This window comes from Balaenoptera physalus (assembly GCF_965194825.1).
Source record: "Balaenoptera physalus genome assembly, chromosome: 7".
In the NCBI taxonomy this organism is placed as follows: Eukaryota; Metazoa; Chordata; class Mammalia; order Artiodactyla; family Balaenopteridae; genus Balaenoptera; species Balaenoptera physalus.
In genome coordinates this window covers 68675623-68696166 of record NC_138886.1, presented here as the reverse complement: position 1 = coordinate 68696166, position 20544 = coordinate 68675623, and the positions used below count along the sequence as shown (strand labels likewise).

General features: G+C 42.5%; 1 pseudogene across 1 annotated transcript in view; it reads left to right on the top strand.

Annotated features, from left to right (window-relative positions):
* LOC309663710 (cytochrome c oxidase subunit 6B1 pseudogene) overlaps positions 1-20544 on the top strand; it is a 523800-nt pseudogene that overhangs the window by 376417 nt on the left and 126839 nt on the right. The gene's annotated exons all lie outside the window — the stretch shown is intronic.

The following is a 20544-nucleotide window of genomic DNA, read 5'->3' as shown; positions in this document are numbered from 1 at the left end:
TTTGCTCGGACTTGCCTGCATGTCGGAGGAACATGTCCGAGTGCACGTGGCACGCCTGCACTCATGGCCGAGAAAAGCCCTCAGTCCCTCCGGCTTGCTTGGCGCGTTGGGCTAAGGCAGGAAGACCTTGGGGTCTGGAGTGGAGCCGAGGACTCTCCCACACAGCCTCTGCCACCCACACCTGGGTAGAGCGCTTCTGCAGTTTTGAATACTTTCCTGCCCTCGGTCCCGTGGACTCCAGTGTTAGAATGTAGTCCTCATTTACACATAGGGTCAAACTTCAGCTATCCCAGTCCCCAAAAGATGCAGTGTGGCTGGTATGACACCTCCAGAACATCCCAGGTACAAGAGATGATGACAGGTATATTGCACTTACTATGTGCCAGGCGCTGTTTGAAGAGCTTCCGAGTGTGTCACTCACTTAGTGCTCCCAGAGGGGATCCTGCGAAGTGGGTTCTATCAGCAATGCCATTCCAGCTAGTAAGTGTCAGGGCTAGAAATCAAATTCAGCATGATCTCAGATCTGCTCATCACTGCTTTGCTTTTGCTGCTGTAACTATTCTGTAGTTTCTAAACCAAAGCTAATCTGGTTCCAGCGATTCCTGAAGAAAGAGAAAGCCTGTCATTTTAGTTTTTGTCATAGCTCTGGTCCTTCTTCCTTCGGCAGTTCTAGGATTCCAGGTCAAGATGGCAGTGGCAGAATAGGCCCTGGTCAGGTGACTGTCACTAGGATCTCTTTGCTCCAGCTGTCATGGTACCCGGAAGGCCAGAACCTGCCCAGAGGCTGACCTCTCTCTGGCTTGACAGTCCCCTTGGACCCTGGCTGGTGTTCCAATGCCTTATGCCCCCAGTGTCCTTCTTCCACAGGTACCTGCACAGACAATCACTTGTCTTTCCAGCTCTCCATCACCGGCAGAAACTGCAAGGCCCACCCCTCTCCTAGTCTCCAGGAAATCCAGCTTTCTCCCCCCAGAGCCAGACCACACTCCTCCTTTCAACTTTGTCCCAACTCCCATTCTGTCCTCTTCCTAAACAGCCAGTTCCACTGTGTCCTGAAATTCAGGACCCAATGACCTTCTCTTAAGGTCAGAATTACCCAGACCTGTAGGATACCCAGTGTGAGCTGGCCGCTGAAGTGGGAGGAAGAAAACGTTTCCCACAGACACAAAAGAAAAGTACATCAGTTAATTTCTCAGTGTCTCACAGTGCTACACCAACTGCCCAACAATAGTTCTCCATGTTAAGGTTTTACTCCTTCTAATATTTTAGGTGGAAATGTGTTCATATTCATTAATTCTGCTGGTGTAAAACACACCATCATTTCACATGCCAGTGGCTCTCAGAGTGTGAGATCACTTTCAGGTCAAAGCTCATTTCCTCTTAACACTATGACATTATCTGCCCTTTTTGCTCTCATTCTCTCACCAGTGTACACTGAAGTTTTTCAGAGGCTATGTGTTGTGTGATGGCATTATCTCTCTGATAGCTAATGGAACATGTACTTGTGTATTCTTCAGTATTAAAAGTCTCTGTGTAGGGTGTGGAGAAAAAGGAATGTAAGTTGGTGCAGCCACTATGGAGAACAGTATGGATGTTCCTTAAAAGACTAAAAATAGAACTACCATATGACCCAGCAGTCCCACTCCTGGGCATATACCCAGAGAAAACTATAAAAGACACATGCACCCCAACATCCATAGCAGCACTATTTACAATAGCTAAGGCATGGAAGCAACCTAAATGTCCATCGACAGATGAATGGATAAAGAAGATGTGATGTATAGACACGATGGAATATTACTCAGCCATAAAAAAGAATGACATAATGCCATTTGCAGCAACATGGATACACCTAGAGATTATCATGCTAAGTGAAGCCAGATAGAGAAAAGCAAATATCATATGACATCACTTATATGTGGAGTCTAAAAAAAAAAGATACAAATAAACTTATTTACAAAACAGAAATAGATTTACAGACATAGAAAACAAAATTATGGTTACCAAAGGGGAAAGGGGGGAGAGGGATTATTAGAGGGAAATTAGGAGTTTGAGATTAACATATACTCACTACTAAATATAAAATAGATAACCAACAAGGACCTACTGTATAGCACAGGAAACTATACTCAATATATTGTAATAATCTATAAGGGAAAAAAAATCGGAAAAAGAATATATATATCCGAATCACTTTGCTGTATACCTGAAACCCACACAACATTGTAAATCAACTATACTTCAATAAAAAATGTCTGTGTAAATTTCTAATATGGTAAATATAGATAGATATTACTACATAAACAAAAGTTCTTTATATTCCTTAATTTTTGAGTATTAGAGTCCTCAGATCAAAAATGTTAAGAGCTGCTATTAAAAAGAAAGATACTCCCAATTAAATCATTTGTAAAAGATTTTTTTATCATTTAGAATTTTAAAATATTTATTGAGTGAGAGCTTTTAGACGTAGACATACATCGTTATACCTCATTCTTGTGCCCACACAAAAAGGAAAATATAAGCAAAATAAATTCATTAAGGAACTCCTATAGTCTCTTCACACACAGAATCTCTATTCTTCTGAATCATTTTTTGACTCAAAATTGTTGATGTCCATAATTACCAGGTGCTGGTGATGCAATATTTTAAAGAGTACTTCACTATTGTTTGCCTTCAAGCCACTAACATCTCATGTACACCTTTTAATGCTGGCACATTCTTGATCTTACCTGAAGGTGTCAACAGAAGGTTTTCAGACAACAGGCAGCATGTTTCTTTTCCAGATGGTCCTTATACAACTTGTTGACGGAAACATGGAGATTACTGTTGCCAAGTCATCCCACCAGGAATAACCACTGAGTTTGTGTGTGTTCAGGCAGTGACAAAACATCTCAGCTGTCACCTGACCAACCATGATTATAAAATGCCTTTCATTGTAAGATGAACCTGAAATTCAGAGATGTTACAATGCAAGACAGTGTGAGTTTTAACATCAATGAAATTTGGAATTTGCTGGATATTATTCATTCTTCTCTACAAGCCCTGCTAAGAGAATGATAGGGAGTTTTCCTCCTACACGGGAACTCTTATTGTCGGTGACAGTTCTGTTTCAAAATCAAAGCTGACCCCTTGGGTTCTGTCTAATTAAAACTGAACAGAGAGACAGTGCTCAAGCCAAAAGCCATTGGTGAGCAGCGTGAAGGATGCAAGTTACATTACTCCAAATATGCCTGTGTTGGTCTTCTTGGAAGCGTTTTAACAGTTTTCTGATGTTTTCCTCCACTCTCTCCATTGCTAACATTTTTTCAATGAATATAACCTTAGTCAATTACCTAATGATAGGTCATGATGTTGATTTTTTTCTATAAATTTATTTATTTAATTTTTTTTTTTTGGCTGTGTTGGGTCTTCATTGCTGCGCGTGAGCTTTCTCTAGTTGCGGCGAGCGGGGGATATTCTTCGTTGCGGTGCGCGGGCTTCTCATTGCAGTGGCTTCTCTTGCTGTGGAGCACGGGCTCTAGGCACGCGGGCTTCAGTAGTTGTGGCACACAGGCTCAGTAGTTGTGGTTCGTGGGCTCTAGAGCGCAGGCTCAGTAGTTGTGGCACACGGGCTTAGTTGCTCCACGGCATGTGGGATCCTCCCGGACTAGGGCTCGAACCCATGTCTCCTACACTGGCAGGCGGATTCTTAGCCCCTGCATCACCAGGGAAGCCCCATGATGTTAATTTTGAAATGGACTTATATTAAGAGTATGTTGCGTTAGCAACTACCATTAATGGTTTAATACAAAATCTGATACCTGGAGTAAAAAGAGCTTGGGGAGAGTTGGGGTAAGGATGGGGGGGTGACAGCAGAGAACAAGGCGCTGCTGAGTTCTGACGATGACTTTGCTTCTGGTGCTTTTGGTCTAAAGATGAGTCAGTGATAGAGATCTAGGAGAGAGCAGTTTTGGAGAACTACCCTTGCAGGGAAGCCAGGACGCCAGCATCTTCTATTTTTACAGAATTTATAACTTTTTATTTTTTATTTTTTATTGGAGTATAATTGCTTTACAATGGTGTGTTAGTTTTTGCTTCATAACAAAGTGAATCAGCCATACATACACATACGTTCCCATATCTCTTCCCTCCTGCGTCTCCCTCCCTCCCACCCTCCCTATCCCCCGCCTCTAGGTGGTCACAAAGCACCGAGCTGATCTCCCTGTGCTATGCGGCTGCTTCCCACTAGCTATCTATTTTACATTTGGTAGTCTATATATGTCCATGACACTCTCTCACCCTGTCACATCTCACCCCTCCCCCTCCCCACATCCTCAAGTCCATTCTCTAGTAGGTCTGTGTCTTTATTCCCGTCTTGCCACTAGGTTCTTCATGACCTTTTTTTTTTTTTTTCTTAGATTCCATATATATGTGTTAGCATACTGTATTTGTTTTTCTCTTTCTGACTTACTTCACTCTGTATGGCAGACTCTAACTCCATCCACCTCATTACAAATACCTCCATTTCATTTCTTTTTATGGCTGAGTAATATTCCATTGTATATATGTGCCACATCTTCTTTATCCATTCATCAGATGATGGACACTTAGGTTGCTTCCATGTCCTGGCTATTGTAAATAGAGCTGCAATGAACATTTTGGTACATGACTCTTTTTGAACTATGGTTTTCTCAGGGTATATGCCCAGTAGTGGGATTGCTGGGTCGTATGGTAGTTCTATTTTTAGTTTTTTAAGGAACCTCCATACTGTTCTCCATAGTGGCTGTATCAATTTACATTCCCACCAAAAGTGCAAGAGTGTTCCCTTTTCTCCACACCCTCTCCAGCATTTATTGTTTCTAGATTTTTTGATGATGGCCATTCTGACTGGTGTGAGATGATACCTCATTGTAGTTTTGATTTGCATTTCTCTCATGATTAAGGATGTTGAGCATTCTTTCATGTGTCTGTTGGCAATCTGTATATCTTCTTTGGAGAAATGTCTATTTAGGTCTTCTGCCCATTTTTGGATTGGGTTGTTTGTTTTTTTGCTATTGAGCTGCATGAGCTGCTTGTAAATCTTGGAGATTAATCCTTTGTCAGTTGCTTCATTTGCAAATATTTTCTCCCATTCTGAGGGTTGTCTTTTGGTCTTGTTTATGGTTTCCTTTGCTGTGCAAAAGCTTTTAAGTTTCATTAGCTCCCATTTGTTTATTTGTGTTTTTATTTCCATTTCTCTAGGGGCTGGGTCAAAAAGGATCTTGCTGTGATGTATGTCATAGAGTGTTCTGCCTATGTTTTCCTCTAAGAGTTTGATAGTGTCTGCCCTTACACTTAGGTCTTTAATCCATTTTGAGTTTATTTTTGTGTATGGTGTCAGGGAGTGTTCTAATTTCATACTTTTACATGTACCTGTCCAATTTTCCCAGCACCACTTATTGAAGAGGCTGTCTTTTCTCCACTGTATATGCTTGCCTCCTTTATCGAAGATAAGGTGACCATATGTGCGTGGGTTTATCTCTGGGCTTTCTATCCTATTCCATTGATCTATGTTTCTGTTTTTGTGCCAGTACCAAACTGTCTTGATTACTGAAGCTTTGTAATATAGTCTGAAGTCAGGGAGCCTGATTCCTCCAGCTCCATTTTTCGTTCTCAAGATTGCTTTGACTATTCTGGGTCTTTTGTGTCTCCATACAAATTGTGAAATTTTTTGTTCTAGTTCTGTGAAAAATGCCAGTGGTAGTTTGATAGGGATTGCATTGAATCTGTAGATTGCTTTGGGTAGTAGAGTCATTTTCACAATGTTGATTCTTCCAATCCAAGAACATGGTATATCTCTCCATCTATTTGTATCATCTTTAATTTCTTTCATCAGTGTCCTATAATTTTCTGCATACAGGTCTTTTGTCTCCTTAGGTAGGTCTATTCCTAGATATTTTATTCTTTTTGTTGCAATGGTAAATGGGAGTGTTTTCTTAATTTCACTTTCAGATTTTTAATCATTAGTATATAGGAATGCAGGAGATTTCTGTGCATTAATTTTGTATCCTGCTACTTTACCAAATTCATTGATTAGCTCTAGTAGTTTTCTGGTAGCATCTTTAGGATTCTCTATGTATAGTATCATGTCATCTGCAAACAGTGACAGCTTTACTTCTTCTTTTCCGATTTGGATTCCTTTTATTTCTTTTTCTTCTCTGATTACTGTGGCTAACACTTCCAAAACTATGTTGAATAATAGTGGTGAGAGTGGGCAACCTTGTCTTGTTCCTGATCTTAGTGGAAATGGTTCCAGTTTTTCACCATTGAGGACAATGTTGGCTGTGGGTTTGTCATATATGGCCTTTATTATGTTGAGGAAAGTTCCCTCTATGCCTACTTTCTGCAGGGCTTTTATCATAAATGGGTGTTGAATTTTGTCGAAAGCTTTCTCTGCATCTATTGAGATGATCATATGGTTTTTCTCCTTCAGTTTGTTAATATGATGTATCACGTTGATTGATTTGCGTATATTGAAGAATCCTTGCATTCCTGGAATAAACCCCACTTGATCATGGTGTATAATCCTTTTAATGTGCTGTTGGATTCTGTTTGCTAGTATTTTGTTGAGGATTTTTGCATCTATGTTCATCAGTGATATTGGCCTGTAGTTTTCTTTCTTTGTGACATCTTTGTCTGGTTTTGGTATCAGGGTGATGGTGGCCTCGTAGAATGAGTTGGGGAGTGTTCCTCCCTCTGCAATATTTTGGAAGAGTTTGAGAAGGATAGGTGTTAGCTCTTCTCTAAATGTTTGATAGAATTCACCTGTGAAGCCATCTGGTCCTGGGCTTTTGTTTGTTGGAAGATTTTTAATCACAGTTTCAATTTCAGTGCTTGTGATTGGTCTGTTCATATTTTCTATTTCTTCCTGGTTCAGTCTTGGCAGGTTGTGCATTTCTAAGAGTCTGTCCATTTCTTCCAGGTTGTCCATTTTATTGGCATAGAGTTGCTTGTAGTAATCTCTCATGATCGTTTGTATTTCTGCAGTGTCAGTGGTTACTTCTTTTTCATTTCTAATTCTATTGATTTGAGTCTTCTCCCTTTTTCTCTTGATGAGTCTGGCTAATGGTTTATCAATTTTGTTTATCTTCTCGAAGAACCAGCTTTTAGTTTCATTGATTTTTGCTATTGTTTCCTTCATTTCTTTTTCATTTATTTCTGATCTGATCTTTATGATTTCTTTCCTTCTGCTAGCTTTGGGGTTTTTTTGCTCTTCTCTCTCTAATTGCTTTAGGTGCAAGGTTAGGTTGTTTATTCGAGATGTTTCCTGTTTCTTGAGGTAGGCTTGTATTGCTATAAACTTCCCTCTTAGCACTGCTTTTGCTGCATCCCATAGGTTTTGGGTCGTCGTGTCTCCATTGTCATTTGTTTCTAGGTATTTTTTGATTTCCCCTTTGATTTCTTCAGTGATCACTTCGTTATTAAGTAGTGTATTGTGTAGCCTCCATGTGTTTGTATTTTTTACAGATCTTTTCCTGTAATTGATATCTAGTCTCATAGTTTTGTGGTCGGAAAAGATACTTGATACGATTTCAATTTTCTTAAAATTACCAAGGGTTGATTTGTGACCCAGGATATGATCTATCCTGGAGAATGTTCCATGAGCGCTTGAGAAAAATGTGTATTCTGTTGTTTTTGGGTGGAATGTCCTATAAATATCAATTAAGTCCATCTTGTTTAATGTATCATTTAAAGCTTGTGTTTCCTTATTTATTTTCATTTTGGATGATCTGTCCATTGGTGAAAGTGGGGTGTTAAAGTCCCCTACTATGATTGTGTTGCTGTCGATTTCCCCTTTTATGGCTGTTAGTATTTGCCTTATGTATTGAGGTGCTCCTATGTTGGGTGCATAAATATTTACAATTGTTATACCTTCCTCTTGGATCGATCCCTTGATCATTATATAGTGTCCTTCTTTGTCTCTTGTAATAGTCTTTGTTTTAAAGTCTATTTTGTCTGATATGAGAATTGCTACTCCAGCTTTCTTTTGATTTCCATTTGCATGGAATATCTTTTTCCATCCCCTCACTTTCAGTCTGTATGTGTCTCTAGGTCTGAAGTGGGTCTCTTGTAGACAGCATATATATGGGTCTTGTTTTTGTATCCATTCAGCCAGTCTGTGTCTTTTGGTGGGAGCATTTAATCCATTTACATTTAAGGTAATTATCGATATGTATGTTCCTATTCCCATTTTCTTAAATGTTTTGGGTTTGTTATTGTAGGTGTTTTCCTTCTCTTGTGTTTCTTGCCTAGAGAAGTTCCTTTAGCATTTGTTGTAAAGCTGGTTTAGTGGTGCTGAACTCTCTCAGCTTTTGCTTGTCTGTAAAGGTTTTAATTTCTCCATCAAATCTGAATGAGATCCTTGCTGGGTAGAGTAACCTTGGTTGTAGGTTTTTCTCCTTCATGACTTTAAGTATATCCTGCCACTCCCTTCTGGCTTGCAGAGTTTCTGCTGAAAGATCAGCTGTTAACCTTATGGGGATTCCCTTGTGTGTTATTTGTTGTTTTTCCCTTGCTGCTTTTACTATGTTTTCTTTATATTTAATTTTTGACAGTTTGATTAATATGTGTCTTGGCGTGTTTCTCCTTGGATTTATCCTGTATGGGACTCTCTGTGCTTCCAGGACTTGATTAACTATTTCCTTTCCCATATTAGGGAAGTTTTCAACTATAATCTCTTCAAATATTTTCTCAGTCCCTTTCTTTTTCTCTTCTTCTTCTGGGACCCCTATAATTCGAATGTTGGTGCGTTTAATGTTGTCCCAGAGGTCTCTGAGACTGTCCTCAGTTCTTTTCATTCTTTTTTCTTTCTTCTGCTCTGCAGTAGTTATTTCCACTATTTTATCTTCCAGGTCACTTATCCGTTCTTCTGCCTCAGTTATTCTGCTATTGATCCCTTCTAGAGTATTTTTAATTTCATTTATTGTGTTCTTCATTGTTGCTTGGTTCCTCTTTAGTTCTTCTACGTCCTTGTTAAATGTTTCTTGCATTTTGTCTATTCTATTTCCAAGATTTTGAATCATCTTTACTATCATTATTCTGAATTCTTTTTCAGGTAGACTGCCTATTTCCTCTTCATTTGTTAGGTCTGGTGTGTTTTGACCCTGCTCCTTCACCTGCTATGTGGTTTTTTGTCTTCTCATTTTGCTTATCTTCCTGTGTTTGGGGTCTCCTTTTCACAGGCTGCAGGTTCGTAGTTCCTGTTGTTTTTGGTATCTGTCCCCAGTGGCTAAGGTTGGTTCAGTGGGTTGTGTAGGCTTCCTGGTGGAGGGGACTAGTGCCTCTGTTCTGGTGAATGAGGTTTGATCTTGTCTTTCTGGTGGGCACGTCCACGTCTGGTGGTGTGTTTTGGGGTGTCTGTGGCCTTATTATGATTTTAGGCAGTCTCTCTGCTAATGGATGGGGCTGTGTTCCTGTCTTGCTAGTTGTTTGGCATAGGGTGTCCAGCACTGTAGCTTGCTGGTCGTTGAATGAAGCTGGGTCTTCATGTTGAGATGGAGATCTCTGAGAGATTTTCGCCGTCTGGTATTATGTGGAGCTGGGAGGTCTCTTGTGGACCAGTGTTCTGAAGTTGGCTCTCCCACCTCAGAGGCACCTGGCTGGAGCACCAAGAGCCACACGGCTCCACACAGCTCAGAATAAAAGGGAGAAAAAAATAGAAAGAAAGAAAGAAAGAAAGAGGATAAAGTAAAATAAAACTATTATAATAAAAAATAAGAAAAAAAATTAAGAATAAATTTATTAAGAAAAAATTTTTTTTAATTTTTTAAAAATAAATTTATTAATTTTTTATAATAAAAAATAAGAAAAAAAATTAAGAAAAAATTTATTAAGAAAAAAATTTTTTAATTTTTAAAAATAAAAAATATGAAAAAACTTATTAAAAAATATTTAATTTCTAAAAATAGTAAATAAGGAAAAAATTATTAAGAAAACATTTAATAGGAAAAAAAATTTTTTTAAGTAAAAAAAGAGAAAAAAACAAAAAACAAAAAAACAAAAAAACGGACAGACCTAACCCTAGGACTAATGGTGAAAGCAAAGCTATACAGACAAAATCTCCCCCAGAAGCTTACACATATACACTCACAAAAAAAGGAAAAGGGGAAAAATTAATATATCCTGCTCCCAAAGTCCACCCCCTGAATTTGGGATGATTCGTTGTCTTTTCAGGTATTCAACAGATGCAGGCACATCAAGTTGTTTGTGGAGCTTTAATCCGCTGCTTCTGAGGCTGCTGGGAGAGATTTCCCTTTCTCTTCTTTGTTCATACAGCTCCCAGGGTTCAGGTTTGGATTTAGACCCGCCTCTGCGTGTAGGTCGCCTGAGGGCGTCTGTTCCCCACCCAGACAGAACGGGGTTAAAGGAGCCGCTGCTTCCGGGGCTCTGGCTCACTCAGGCCGGGGGGAGGGAGCGGTACGGAGGAGGCAGGGCGAGCCTGCGGCGGCAGAGGCGTCGTGACGTTGCAGCAGCCTGAGGCGAGCAGTGCGTTCTCCCGGGTAAGTTGTCCCCGGATCACGGGAGCCTGGAGGTGGCTGGCTGCACAGGCTCCCGGGAGGGGCGTTGTGGAGAGTGACCTGTGCTCGCACACAGGCTTCTTGGTGGTGGCAGCAGCAGCCTTAGCGTCTCCTGCCCATCTCTGGGGTCCGTGCTGATAGCCCGCGGCTCGCGCCCTTCTCTGGAGTTCGTTTAGGCGGCGCTCTGAATCCCCTCTCCTTGCGCACCGCGAAACAAAGCGGCAAGAAAAAGTCTCTTGCCTCTTCGGCAGCTGCAGACTTTTTCCCGGACTCCCTCCCGGCTAGCACCGAAGCCCGAGCCTCAGCTCCCAGCCCCCGCCCACCCCGGCGACTGAGCAGACAAGCCTCTCGCGCTGGTGAGTGCTGGTCGGCGCCGAGCCTCTGTGTGGGAATCTCTCCGCTTTGCCCTCCGCACCCCTGTGGCTGCGCTCTCCTCCGTGGCTCCGAAGCTTCCCCCCTCTGCCACCCGCAGTCTCCGCCCGCGAAGGGGCTTCCTAGTGTGTGGAAACCTTTCCTCCTTCACGGCTCCCTCCCACTGGTGCAGGTCCCGTCCCTATTCTTTTGTCTCTGTTATTTCTTTTTTCTTTTGCCCTACCCAGGTACGTGGGGAGTTTCTTGCCTTTTGGGAGGTCTGACGTTTTCTGCCAGCGTTCAGTGGGTGTTCTGTAGGAGCAGTTCCACGTGTAGATGTATTTCTACTGTATCTGTGGGAAGGAAGGTGATCTCCGCGTCTTACTCTTCCGCCATCTTGCCGATTCTCTTGATCAAGTAGTTTTTTAAAAATTTTTTTAAGAGATTTCCAATGTCATCAGCTTGAGTGAGAAAAACATTGCTAGACTGGCAAAATGATCTTTGGGCACTAGGCCTTCTGAGGCAGGAAGCAGGCTGAGAAATTTGCTTATTTCCCCCAAAGGAAAGTCTGTTTCCCAAAGTCCATATCAGCTGTGGCCAAGAAAGAAAATGCAAAAGGAGTCCTTTTTAGAGTGGATCCAAGATGTACAGACAAAAATGAACTAGGAAGTTATTCTTGGAGAGAAGAATCTGGCTTAATCAAAGAACATCTGCCATCATCAGCGTATAAAGTCCTTACATTATTTATCCAGTGGAGCTCTCATTCTTCTCTTTGTGTTGTTGGTTCAAAACCTCGAGAGTTCCAGGGGTAAAATCCGAAACTGGCTCCCCTACACAGAGGGCAAGGAGAGACCTAAGGTAGAGGCCGGTCACTCCAGATTGGTAGGCGACAGTTTTAACAAGCAAACTTGCCTACGAGGTTTGTCTTGGGTGCCGCAAAACAGTAGATCTCCACATCTTCCCGCCAGAACCTAAGGAGTTTATAAAAAAGTCTTAACGGCTGGGGTTCGGTTACATGTAGCACAGTCCAGATAGTCTCAGTAACACATTACTCTCTCAAGGCTGTGGTCTCAAAGTGGCTCCCGCTGTGGAAATGGTGGTCAGAAAGCTATTTTTTTTTTGATCTAAGTAAATATCTGATAATAAATATCCAGTTCAACTGGTTCCACAAGTAGAAACCATCAAGTCACAAAGTCTGCCTTTGGGGGGGGAAAAGAAAAGCAAACACTTGTGTAAATGAAGCAAGAAGTGCATGATCAAAGATGAAATTTTCTGCATTTTTCTGTTTGGCCAGAGTTTTTCATCACTGGTCATGCTTGAGGCTTATCGTTTAGGCCAGTGACTCTCAAGGTATGGTCCCCAGACTGGCAGCATCAACACCACCTAGGAACTTGTTAGAAATGCAAAATTCTAGGTCCATACCCCAGACCTATTGAATCAGAAACTCTGGGGATGGAATCCAACAAGTTCTGGCTTAACAAGCCCTCCAGGTGATTCTGACCCACTCTCATGTATGAGAATCACCATTTTAGCCAATGTGTTGGAGCAAAAATTCACTCTGGACTATACACTTTGCTTTCCTGGAAAACCAAATCCAAGCCAAGACTGCTCCTGCTACCAAGAAAAAGAGGAAGAAAAGAGGAGCCCAATGAAGGAAGTCATCCTTTCATCAGGCTCGTCACCAGGAAAATGGGGCTCAGAGTCTGGCCCCCTTCTCCAGCTAGGAGGGAAACAAAAAAAGTCACCAAGGATTTTTTTTTTTTTTTTAATCTACGAAGTCTCCAGGCTCAGAATTATGGGGGAGGGCTGCAGGAAGCAGGACTTTGCCAGGGAAACACTAGTGCATCCACTCCAAGAAAGCAGCCACCTTTGCTGCCGTGGGAGCTCTCTGGTTGTTTACTGACAGCCGTCGGAGGCCACTTTCTGCAGTTGTCACTAGGCCTCTCTGTAGAAGTGCCTCTCTCCTTTCTCTAATCTGTGCTGGAAAACCACAAACAGTGTTAGGACTGGGTGTATGTTGATTCTGATTGGAAGTCTGAGGCTTTGCCCATGCCTGAAGTGCATGGAAGTTGTTAACATGTGTTTTGACCTCTGCTTTTGGATAGAGAAGCTGTTCCTTTGTTAAATAACTGTAGCTTGCAACAGTGTAGCAGCAGTTTTGAGCACCTGCTTTGTGCCAGGCTCTATATTGTGCTGGGTAATAGAAGACAAAAATATTGTTCTTGCCCTGGTCGAGCTTAGTCTAGTAGAAGCACACAAACCATTAGAATACAACACGACAATTGCTGAAACGGAGGTGCAGACACAAAATGGGGAAGCAGAGCGGTAGGGGGCCCAAGTCTGCACTGAGAGCCAAGGGGGGCTCATCAGGGGAGGTAGCCTCCAGACTGAGATGTACAAGGTGAATAGGATTTTTACCAGGCAGAGCACCGAGGGGGGCAGGGGTGAATTCTTTAGAACGAATAGTATGTGCAGAAGGATGGAGGTCTGAGAAAGCGTAATAATTCAGGAAACTTCAATACTATGTTTCAGCTGGAAAAGTGGCAGAAGAAGAAGCTGAATGAAACGACTAATAGATGATGTGAAAAGAGTAGGTCTTTAGGAAGGAAACCTTGATGGCTGAAGAATAAAATAGACGTCAAAAACAACTGATAACGTTTCTCAGTAATCCAGGTGCAGGATGATATGGGCATGACTAAGACATGCATTCATTCTTTTGCATCTTTTACATAATTACTGAATATGCAATGGGCCCTAGACAGTTTTCTAGGTGCCAAGGATAACATCGTAAGCAAAGCAGATGCTGTCTCTGCCCTCACACAACTTGAAGTCTAGGGGGAAAGTCAGAGATTAGATATTGCATAAATAATTCATTACAGTTGTGCCACATGCTATGAAAAAGTACAAGTCCCATGACAACAGAGAGCAGTGGATGTGATCTTGTCTGAGGGTGTCGGGGAAAAGGCTTCCCCGAGGAAGTGAATTCTAAGCTGAGAGAAGTGAAAGTTGAGGCAGGGGTAAAGGAATTGAATAAGGAATGCGACAGAGATATAAAATAGGAGTTGTGATAGATTGCGCTATGGATTTGAGATACTTGATGCGCTTTCCCAACCCACAGATATGGGACTTGACTTTGTCATTGGCTATGGAAAATGAAATGTGCATGGAACTGATTTGTCCACGACTAAGCAGAGGCTTTGAAACTGATTCATAGTCCTGCCATTCCTCATTTCCCTTTGCCATACCCCATATTGGGACTGCCTCTTCAGCCTGGATCCCAGAAAGAAGACACCTAGAGCAGAACAGAGCTGGAGTCAACTCACGGCCAACTCATAACTTGAGCAAAAAATATAACTTGTGCTGTCAACCACTGAAATCGAGGGGAATTGTTTCTTACCCCAGAATAACCTAATGAAGCCTGACAAATACAGAAGGAGAATTAATAAAACTTAACTACCGATTAGAGGCAGGACATGAAAGAGTGGGGGGAAAACAGAAGAGAACTTCAAACAGTGTAGCCTGAGTGATCAGAAGATGGCTAGGTTACTAACCCAAAAGGGAAGATAAGAGGGAAAATAATGATTTAGGCTTTGATGTGTTGAATTAAAGGGCAGGCTGAACATCTAGGAAGATATATTCTTTCAGCAACTGGAAAGGCAAATCAGGAGACCAAGGATAGGTCAGGATTAGAGAGAAAGACTTGTGCATCATGACTATAAAAGTGATACCTGAGAGCTCTGGGGTAAGTGAGCTCACCGGGGCTCAGGAGGGAAAGAGCGTGGAGGCTGGCAGAGGGCAGATCCTTGGTCGTGCCTGCATTTTCAGAGGCCTGAGTGACAAGGAGGCACAAGTCCTGGCAGACGAGGAGCAGGCATGCTGGGTTGAGAAGTAATCAAGGATGCAACACCACCTACAAAGCAGCCTTGCCCCCCAAAATAGTGAACCTAAACCAGATCAAAACTCTAGCTCTCACTACCAATTCACAGGAGGTGAATCACCTGGAGATCTTGTTAAAAATGTTAAAAATGCAGATTCTGATTCAGTAGGTCTTGAGTGGGGTCCCAGATTCTGCATTTCTAACAAACTCCCAGGTGATGCAGATGCCGCTGGTCCATGGGCCGTATTTTAGAAACAAGGCTTTGGGAACGGAAGAAATGACAACACGCAGATGCAGTCAATAAAATGCAGATTGAGGGAAACCCTTCACAACAACCTCATTTCTTAAAACAAAAAATGGGGAGGAAACCTATAGATTTTCTATAGAGACATAACAACCAATTGCAATCCTTTGTTTAGATCCTAAATCAGAGTATAAATAAATGTTTTTTAGAGCAATTGTGGAAATGTGAACACTGGATATTTGATATTGGGGAAATTATTGCTGACCGAGGAGGTGTGGTAATGGTATGATTATGTTTTAAGAGGTGATTCTTCAAAAGGCTACATACTTTATGATTCCATTTTTATGACATTCTGGAAAAGGTAAAACTAAGGAATAAAAATCGATCTGTGGTTGCTTGAGGATGGGAGAGGGAGTTCACTGCAAAGGGACATGTATCCTGATTGTGGTGGTTACCTGACTGAATGAGTTTCTAAAACCTCAGAACTGTACCTTAAAAAGGAAAATTTTACTTCGTGTAAATTATACCTTAATAAACAGGACCAAAACCAAAAACCAGAAAACAAAACAAAACAAAAACAAAAAAGGGACATTATTATTTAGAGATACATACTGAAATATTTACAGACAAAATATATCTGAGATTTGCTTTAGGATTATGGGGAAGGGTGTTGGTTTGGTGGTACAGATGGAACAACGCTGGCTTTAAATGGATTATTATTGAACCTGAGTGGTTGAACCTGGATGGTAGACACGTAAAACTAGTCTCTTTACTTTGTATGTGTTTAAAATTTACCGTAATAAAAAGTTTGAAAACAATTAAACCAGCAAAGGGCTTCATTAAATGGGGTGTCCCCATAAGCACCCATGTAGCCGAGAGCACCAGAAAGGCAGCTTGGGGAGCAAGTGCTGCTGGGGGGTTCGGCCTTTACCAGTGGGTACCCTTAAAGCAGCAGTTCCGGTCAAACCTGTGGTCGTTCCCTGTCCCCTTCATTCCCAAGGGCACAGACCTAGCAGAGAGGCTACCCTCGCCTGAGGAAGCGAATGGCAAGTGGCCTGAAGGGTACCCTCTCAGGCCTCTGCGTGAGAAGGCCCTTTCACCAAGGGAGGCTTTGGTAAACAAGCTGTCAGCAGCCTGGGTGGGCTCCAGGTGGTGCTGTGGCCACAGACTCTCTGGAACTAGGAAGCTCGAAAGGTCAGGGACTGGTCAGTGTCACACCTCACCGTCCAGGGTGCCCCTTGGGGCTGGGCTCTGTGGCTGCTGAGATGTGCCCGGAGGGGGCCTCTGGCACGTCAGAGACATCACGCCTACTCACAGTGGCCTATACACTTCATGCTTCCTTCTCTCTGCCTTGTCTTCAGCCCTTCCAACACCAAGAAACACCTTGGGGAAATGGAAGCAGCAGGAGTCAAGGGGGAGGAGGCCAGGTTGGGGTAAAATGTGAGTAAAGGGTAGATGAAATTTACTTGGTAGAGAGAAATGGTACCCAATTGGGCAGGAGCTTGAAGAAGGGTTATGGGATGGTCCTCTAGTACACGAGGGCCTTGAGCAAATTTTAACGCCCAGGTAGAGAAACAGATTGAAAATGTAAAAGAAATAAAAAGGGTGATTAATAAGACCAGATCCTGAAGGAGCTGCAAAGAGGTGGAATGCAATTTGCCTGGAGAGAAGGGACAGCATGGAGTAGACACGTATTGTTTGGTCCCAGAATCCCCTCCTTTTCTGGGACCTTCTGCCTCTTCAGTGAGGTCTGCCCACCTCCCACATTCCGCTGCCCTCACCTCCATTCAGATGGCTACCATAGGAACAGCCGTGGCAATACACTGTGACCCGACTCCGTGGCTAGAGTTCATTGGTCCAAGAGTGGGTCTTGGCTCAAGCTGGCTAATCAGAATGCACCCATGGGAATTTGGAATCAGAATGAAGCTCTTCCAGCTCCATCTGGCTGCCTGATGGAATAGAGATTTGAACTGAGGCACTATTGCTAACTTGTTCCAATGGATGGAGACGTAGGCAGAACTGGTACACAGCATAAGAGAATGATGAAGCAGTTCTAAAGAGAACTGTATAGATAAGAGACAGTCCAGATGGAAAAGAAGTCCCTGGCTCCAGCTCTGCCCAGGGATCTAGCTACATCCAAATGTTCCCAAGATACCCTGGAACCTTTATAATAAAGTTGCATTTTTGCTTAAGCTAATTTGGATAGGATTTCTGTGACCTAAAACTAAGTGTCCTAACAGAACTCTATGCTGAGAAAGAAGGGAATATGGAGTATATATACGAATGTCTGGACACATTTTGAGGGTGAGAGAAAATTGAAGCAGTTCATACTTCTGAGAAAAAAGTGGCAGGATACGTTGTCTACTGAAAGAAGGAGGTCCAGGTAAGAGGTCAAGGGCTTTAAAGAAAGCGGAGAAGACTGGAGCCAATGAGAAGATCATCCTTTTTTTTTTACTAAATTCTCTGATCATTTTAATAGTTGGAGGCAAGAATCTAAAATGTAGTATGTTCTGTAGATGGAGACAGTCATTGCCCAGAAGCTTGCAGACTAGACACCAAGAAGAGCCACAGATCTTTAATCTTTCTCATTAGCAATGCAGCCTGGGGAACAAATGATGAGAAGTTAAGGGATGCTTGACCCTCCTAGAAATATCTGATGATTCCCAAAATGAGTGAACCCACCACAAGGGCTGGGATTCCTCTTCACATGAAAAAGTTTCTAGTGTATTTTAGGATGAGCATTTTGAAGAAACCTTTGCCAGGATTTGCAGCGACAATTTTAGAGAATAATTTTGGGCACCTCCTTGCAGATATCAACTAACTACAAACAACTCGTGGATTTTCATCCTGGTGACCTTTCCAGCCAGTCAATTAGGAACAAGAAGTGGATGGGGCCCAGGCTGTCTCTGAGCCACAGCTCTCCCTGCCCTCTCTCTGCTGCTTCTGGGGTCTGTGTGGTTTCCTACTGGATGATGTCCTCGACTAGATTAAATCCCACTCTCAACTTCCACCCATGGAAGAAACTGCTGGAACCCCAGTGCCAGTTTTTGCTAGAATTGCCATCTGAAGTTCTTGAGCCCAGAAGGTATGTTCTTGGTACGCCTCCCCAAGGCTGTCCATCATCTGAATCAATCCACAGCACCTCAGCACCAAGCTCAGCCTTCGATCTCCTCCTTGGAGCAAGGTCAGTCTGGGTTGGAACCCTCATGGAAAGCCTATCCAAAGCAGCACAACTTGGGAGAGGGGAAAGGAAGGCATTGCTGGGAGTGAGAGTGACACGAGTAAAGTTAGAGGGACATGGGTAATGACAGGTGATGATGTGGTGTCAGGGATGATGACGATAAGTAACACTCATTAAGAGTCTACTGTGCACCCAGAAAGGTTTAACTTTTTTCATGTATCAGTTCATTTATCCCCGACAAGAACTCTGTGAGGAAGGTATTACCACCATTTTACAGATGGGCAAACTAAGGAACCGAGAGAGTGAATAAGTTGTCCAAGGTCACATAGCTATTAAAGAATGAAAATACATGGGACAGGGACTTCCCTGGTGGTGCAGTGGGTAAGACTCCGTGCTCCCAACACAGGAGGCCCGGGTTCTGTCCCTGGTCGGGGAACTAGATCCCACGTGCATGCCACAACTAAGAGTCCGCATGCCGCAACTAATAGATCCTCCACGTCAAAACGAAGACCCCGCACAGCCAAAATAAATATTTAAAAAAAAGAATGAAAATACATGGGACAAAAAGAAGATTGCCCCATAGAGTGAATTGATCTGATAAAAAAACAAGATTTATTCTTGCATTTTTCCTGTCATCCCCTTTCCTTCCTGCCCACCACCAAATATTTAATAAACATATGGCAGAGCTTGTTTTCCACAACACTGCAAAAACAGCCCTTAGTCCCTGACCCAAGGGGTGAGAAATCCATTGTAATTCTTGCTCCTGGATATAGTTACAGAAATACTGGCAAGGAGTTTTCCTAGTTTCATTTCTTTGATTTAACTTCCTTTCCCAAACACAGCATGGCATGTTTTAAAATTAGTCTCTTCCTATGAGTAGAAATTGCCCTTGAAATTTAGTTTTTTCTGTCTAAATGATCTTTTTTTCCTGTTTTCTCGACTGGAGGCAAATATGAGACAGCTTCCTGAAAGGCACAAGCTCATTTCCTCCCTTTACTACTTCTCTTCCTTCCTGTGTTTCCCTTTGGAAAGTATCTCCTTCCCCAAACACACTTGAAAAACTCACTTGCTCAGTGAGTTAGGGGAAATTTTACCTTTACTGATTGCTTTCAGGATTACTTTAACTCGGTGTTACTGAATACAAATTCTATCCTGTTTAGTCAGGCTTCTCATGGTTGAGAGACTCTACCTTTGGGCCCTGTTAGGAGTTGGATTGTGTCCCTCACAAAGTCTTATGTAGAAGTCCTAACCCCCAGTATTTCAGAATATAACTGTATTTTGAAGATTGGGTCTTTAAAGAGGTAATTCAGTTAAAATGAGGTTATTAGGAAGGGCCCTAATTCAATATGACTGGCGTCCTTAGGAGAAGAGGAGATTAGGACCCAGACACACACAGAGGAAAGGCCATGTGAAGACACAGAGAGAAGATGGCCATCTAAAAGCCAAGGAGAGGCCTCAGAAGAAACCAATCCTGCTGACACCTTGGTCTCAGAGCTCCATCCAGAATTGTGAGAAAATAAATTTCTGCTGTTTAGCCACCGAGTTTGTGGTATTTTGTTATGGCAGCCCTAGCAAATGAATATGGGCCCCCTCTCAAACCCACCTTTTTCACTGAGTCAAACACTCAGCCTCCAAACCTGTATACCTAACAGCCTGTTGGCAATCTCTACTTGTGTATCCCATAGACGATTAACACTCAGTGTTAACACATTTTCTCCCACCCCTCAGCCCCTGACAATCACCATTCTTATCCTATTTCTGTGAGTTCAGCTCTCTCTCTCCTTTTTTTTTTTTTTTTTTTAGATTTCACATATAAGTGAGGTCATATAGTATTTGTCTTTCTCTGTCTGATTTATTTCACTTAGCATAATGCCTTCAGGATCCATCCCTGTTGTTGCAAATGGCTGAAATTCCTTCCTTTTATGGATGAATAATATGCCATTATAGATAGATACATTTTCTTGCCTTTTTTTTTTTCCCCCTTTGGCCGTGCCGCACGGCTTGCAGAATCTTAATTCCCTGACCAAGAATTGAACCCATGCTCTCAGCAGTGAAAGCGCCAAGTCCTAACTACTGGACTGGCAGGGAATTCCCAATAGATACGTTTTCTTTATCCACTCATCTGTCAATGGACACTTAGGCTGTTTCCCTGTCTTGCCTATTGTAAATAATGCTGCAATGAACGTGTGGGTGCAGATATCTCTTCAAGGTCCTGTCAGTTCCCAGGGATGATGAGATTACTTTCAGAATTGCAGTCTTGCTGGGTTAGAGCCAGTTATGTGATGTTGCTGGGTCTCCAGGGGGTTCCGTGGCTGGCGGGCGTGTTATTAGGGGCTGGGGCAGGCGTGGATCCTGT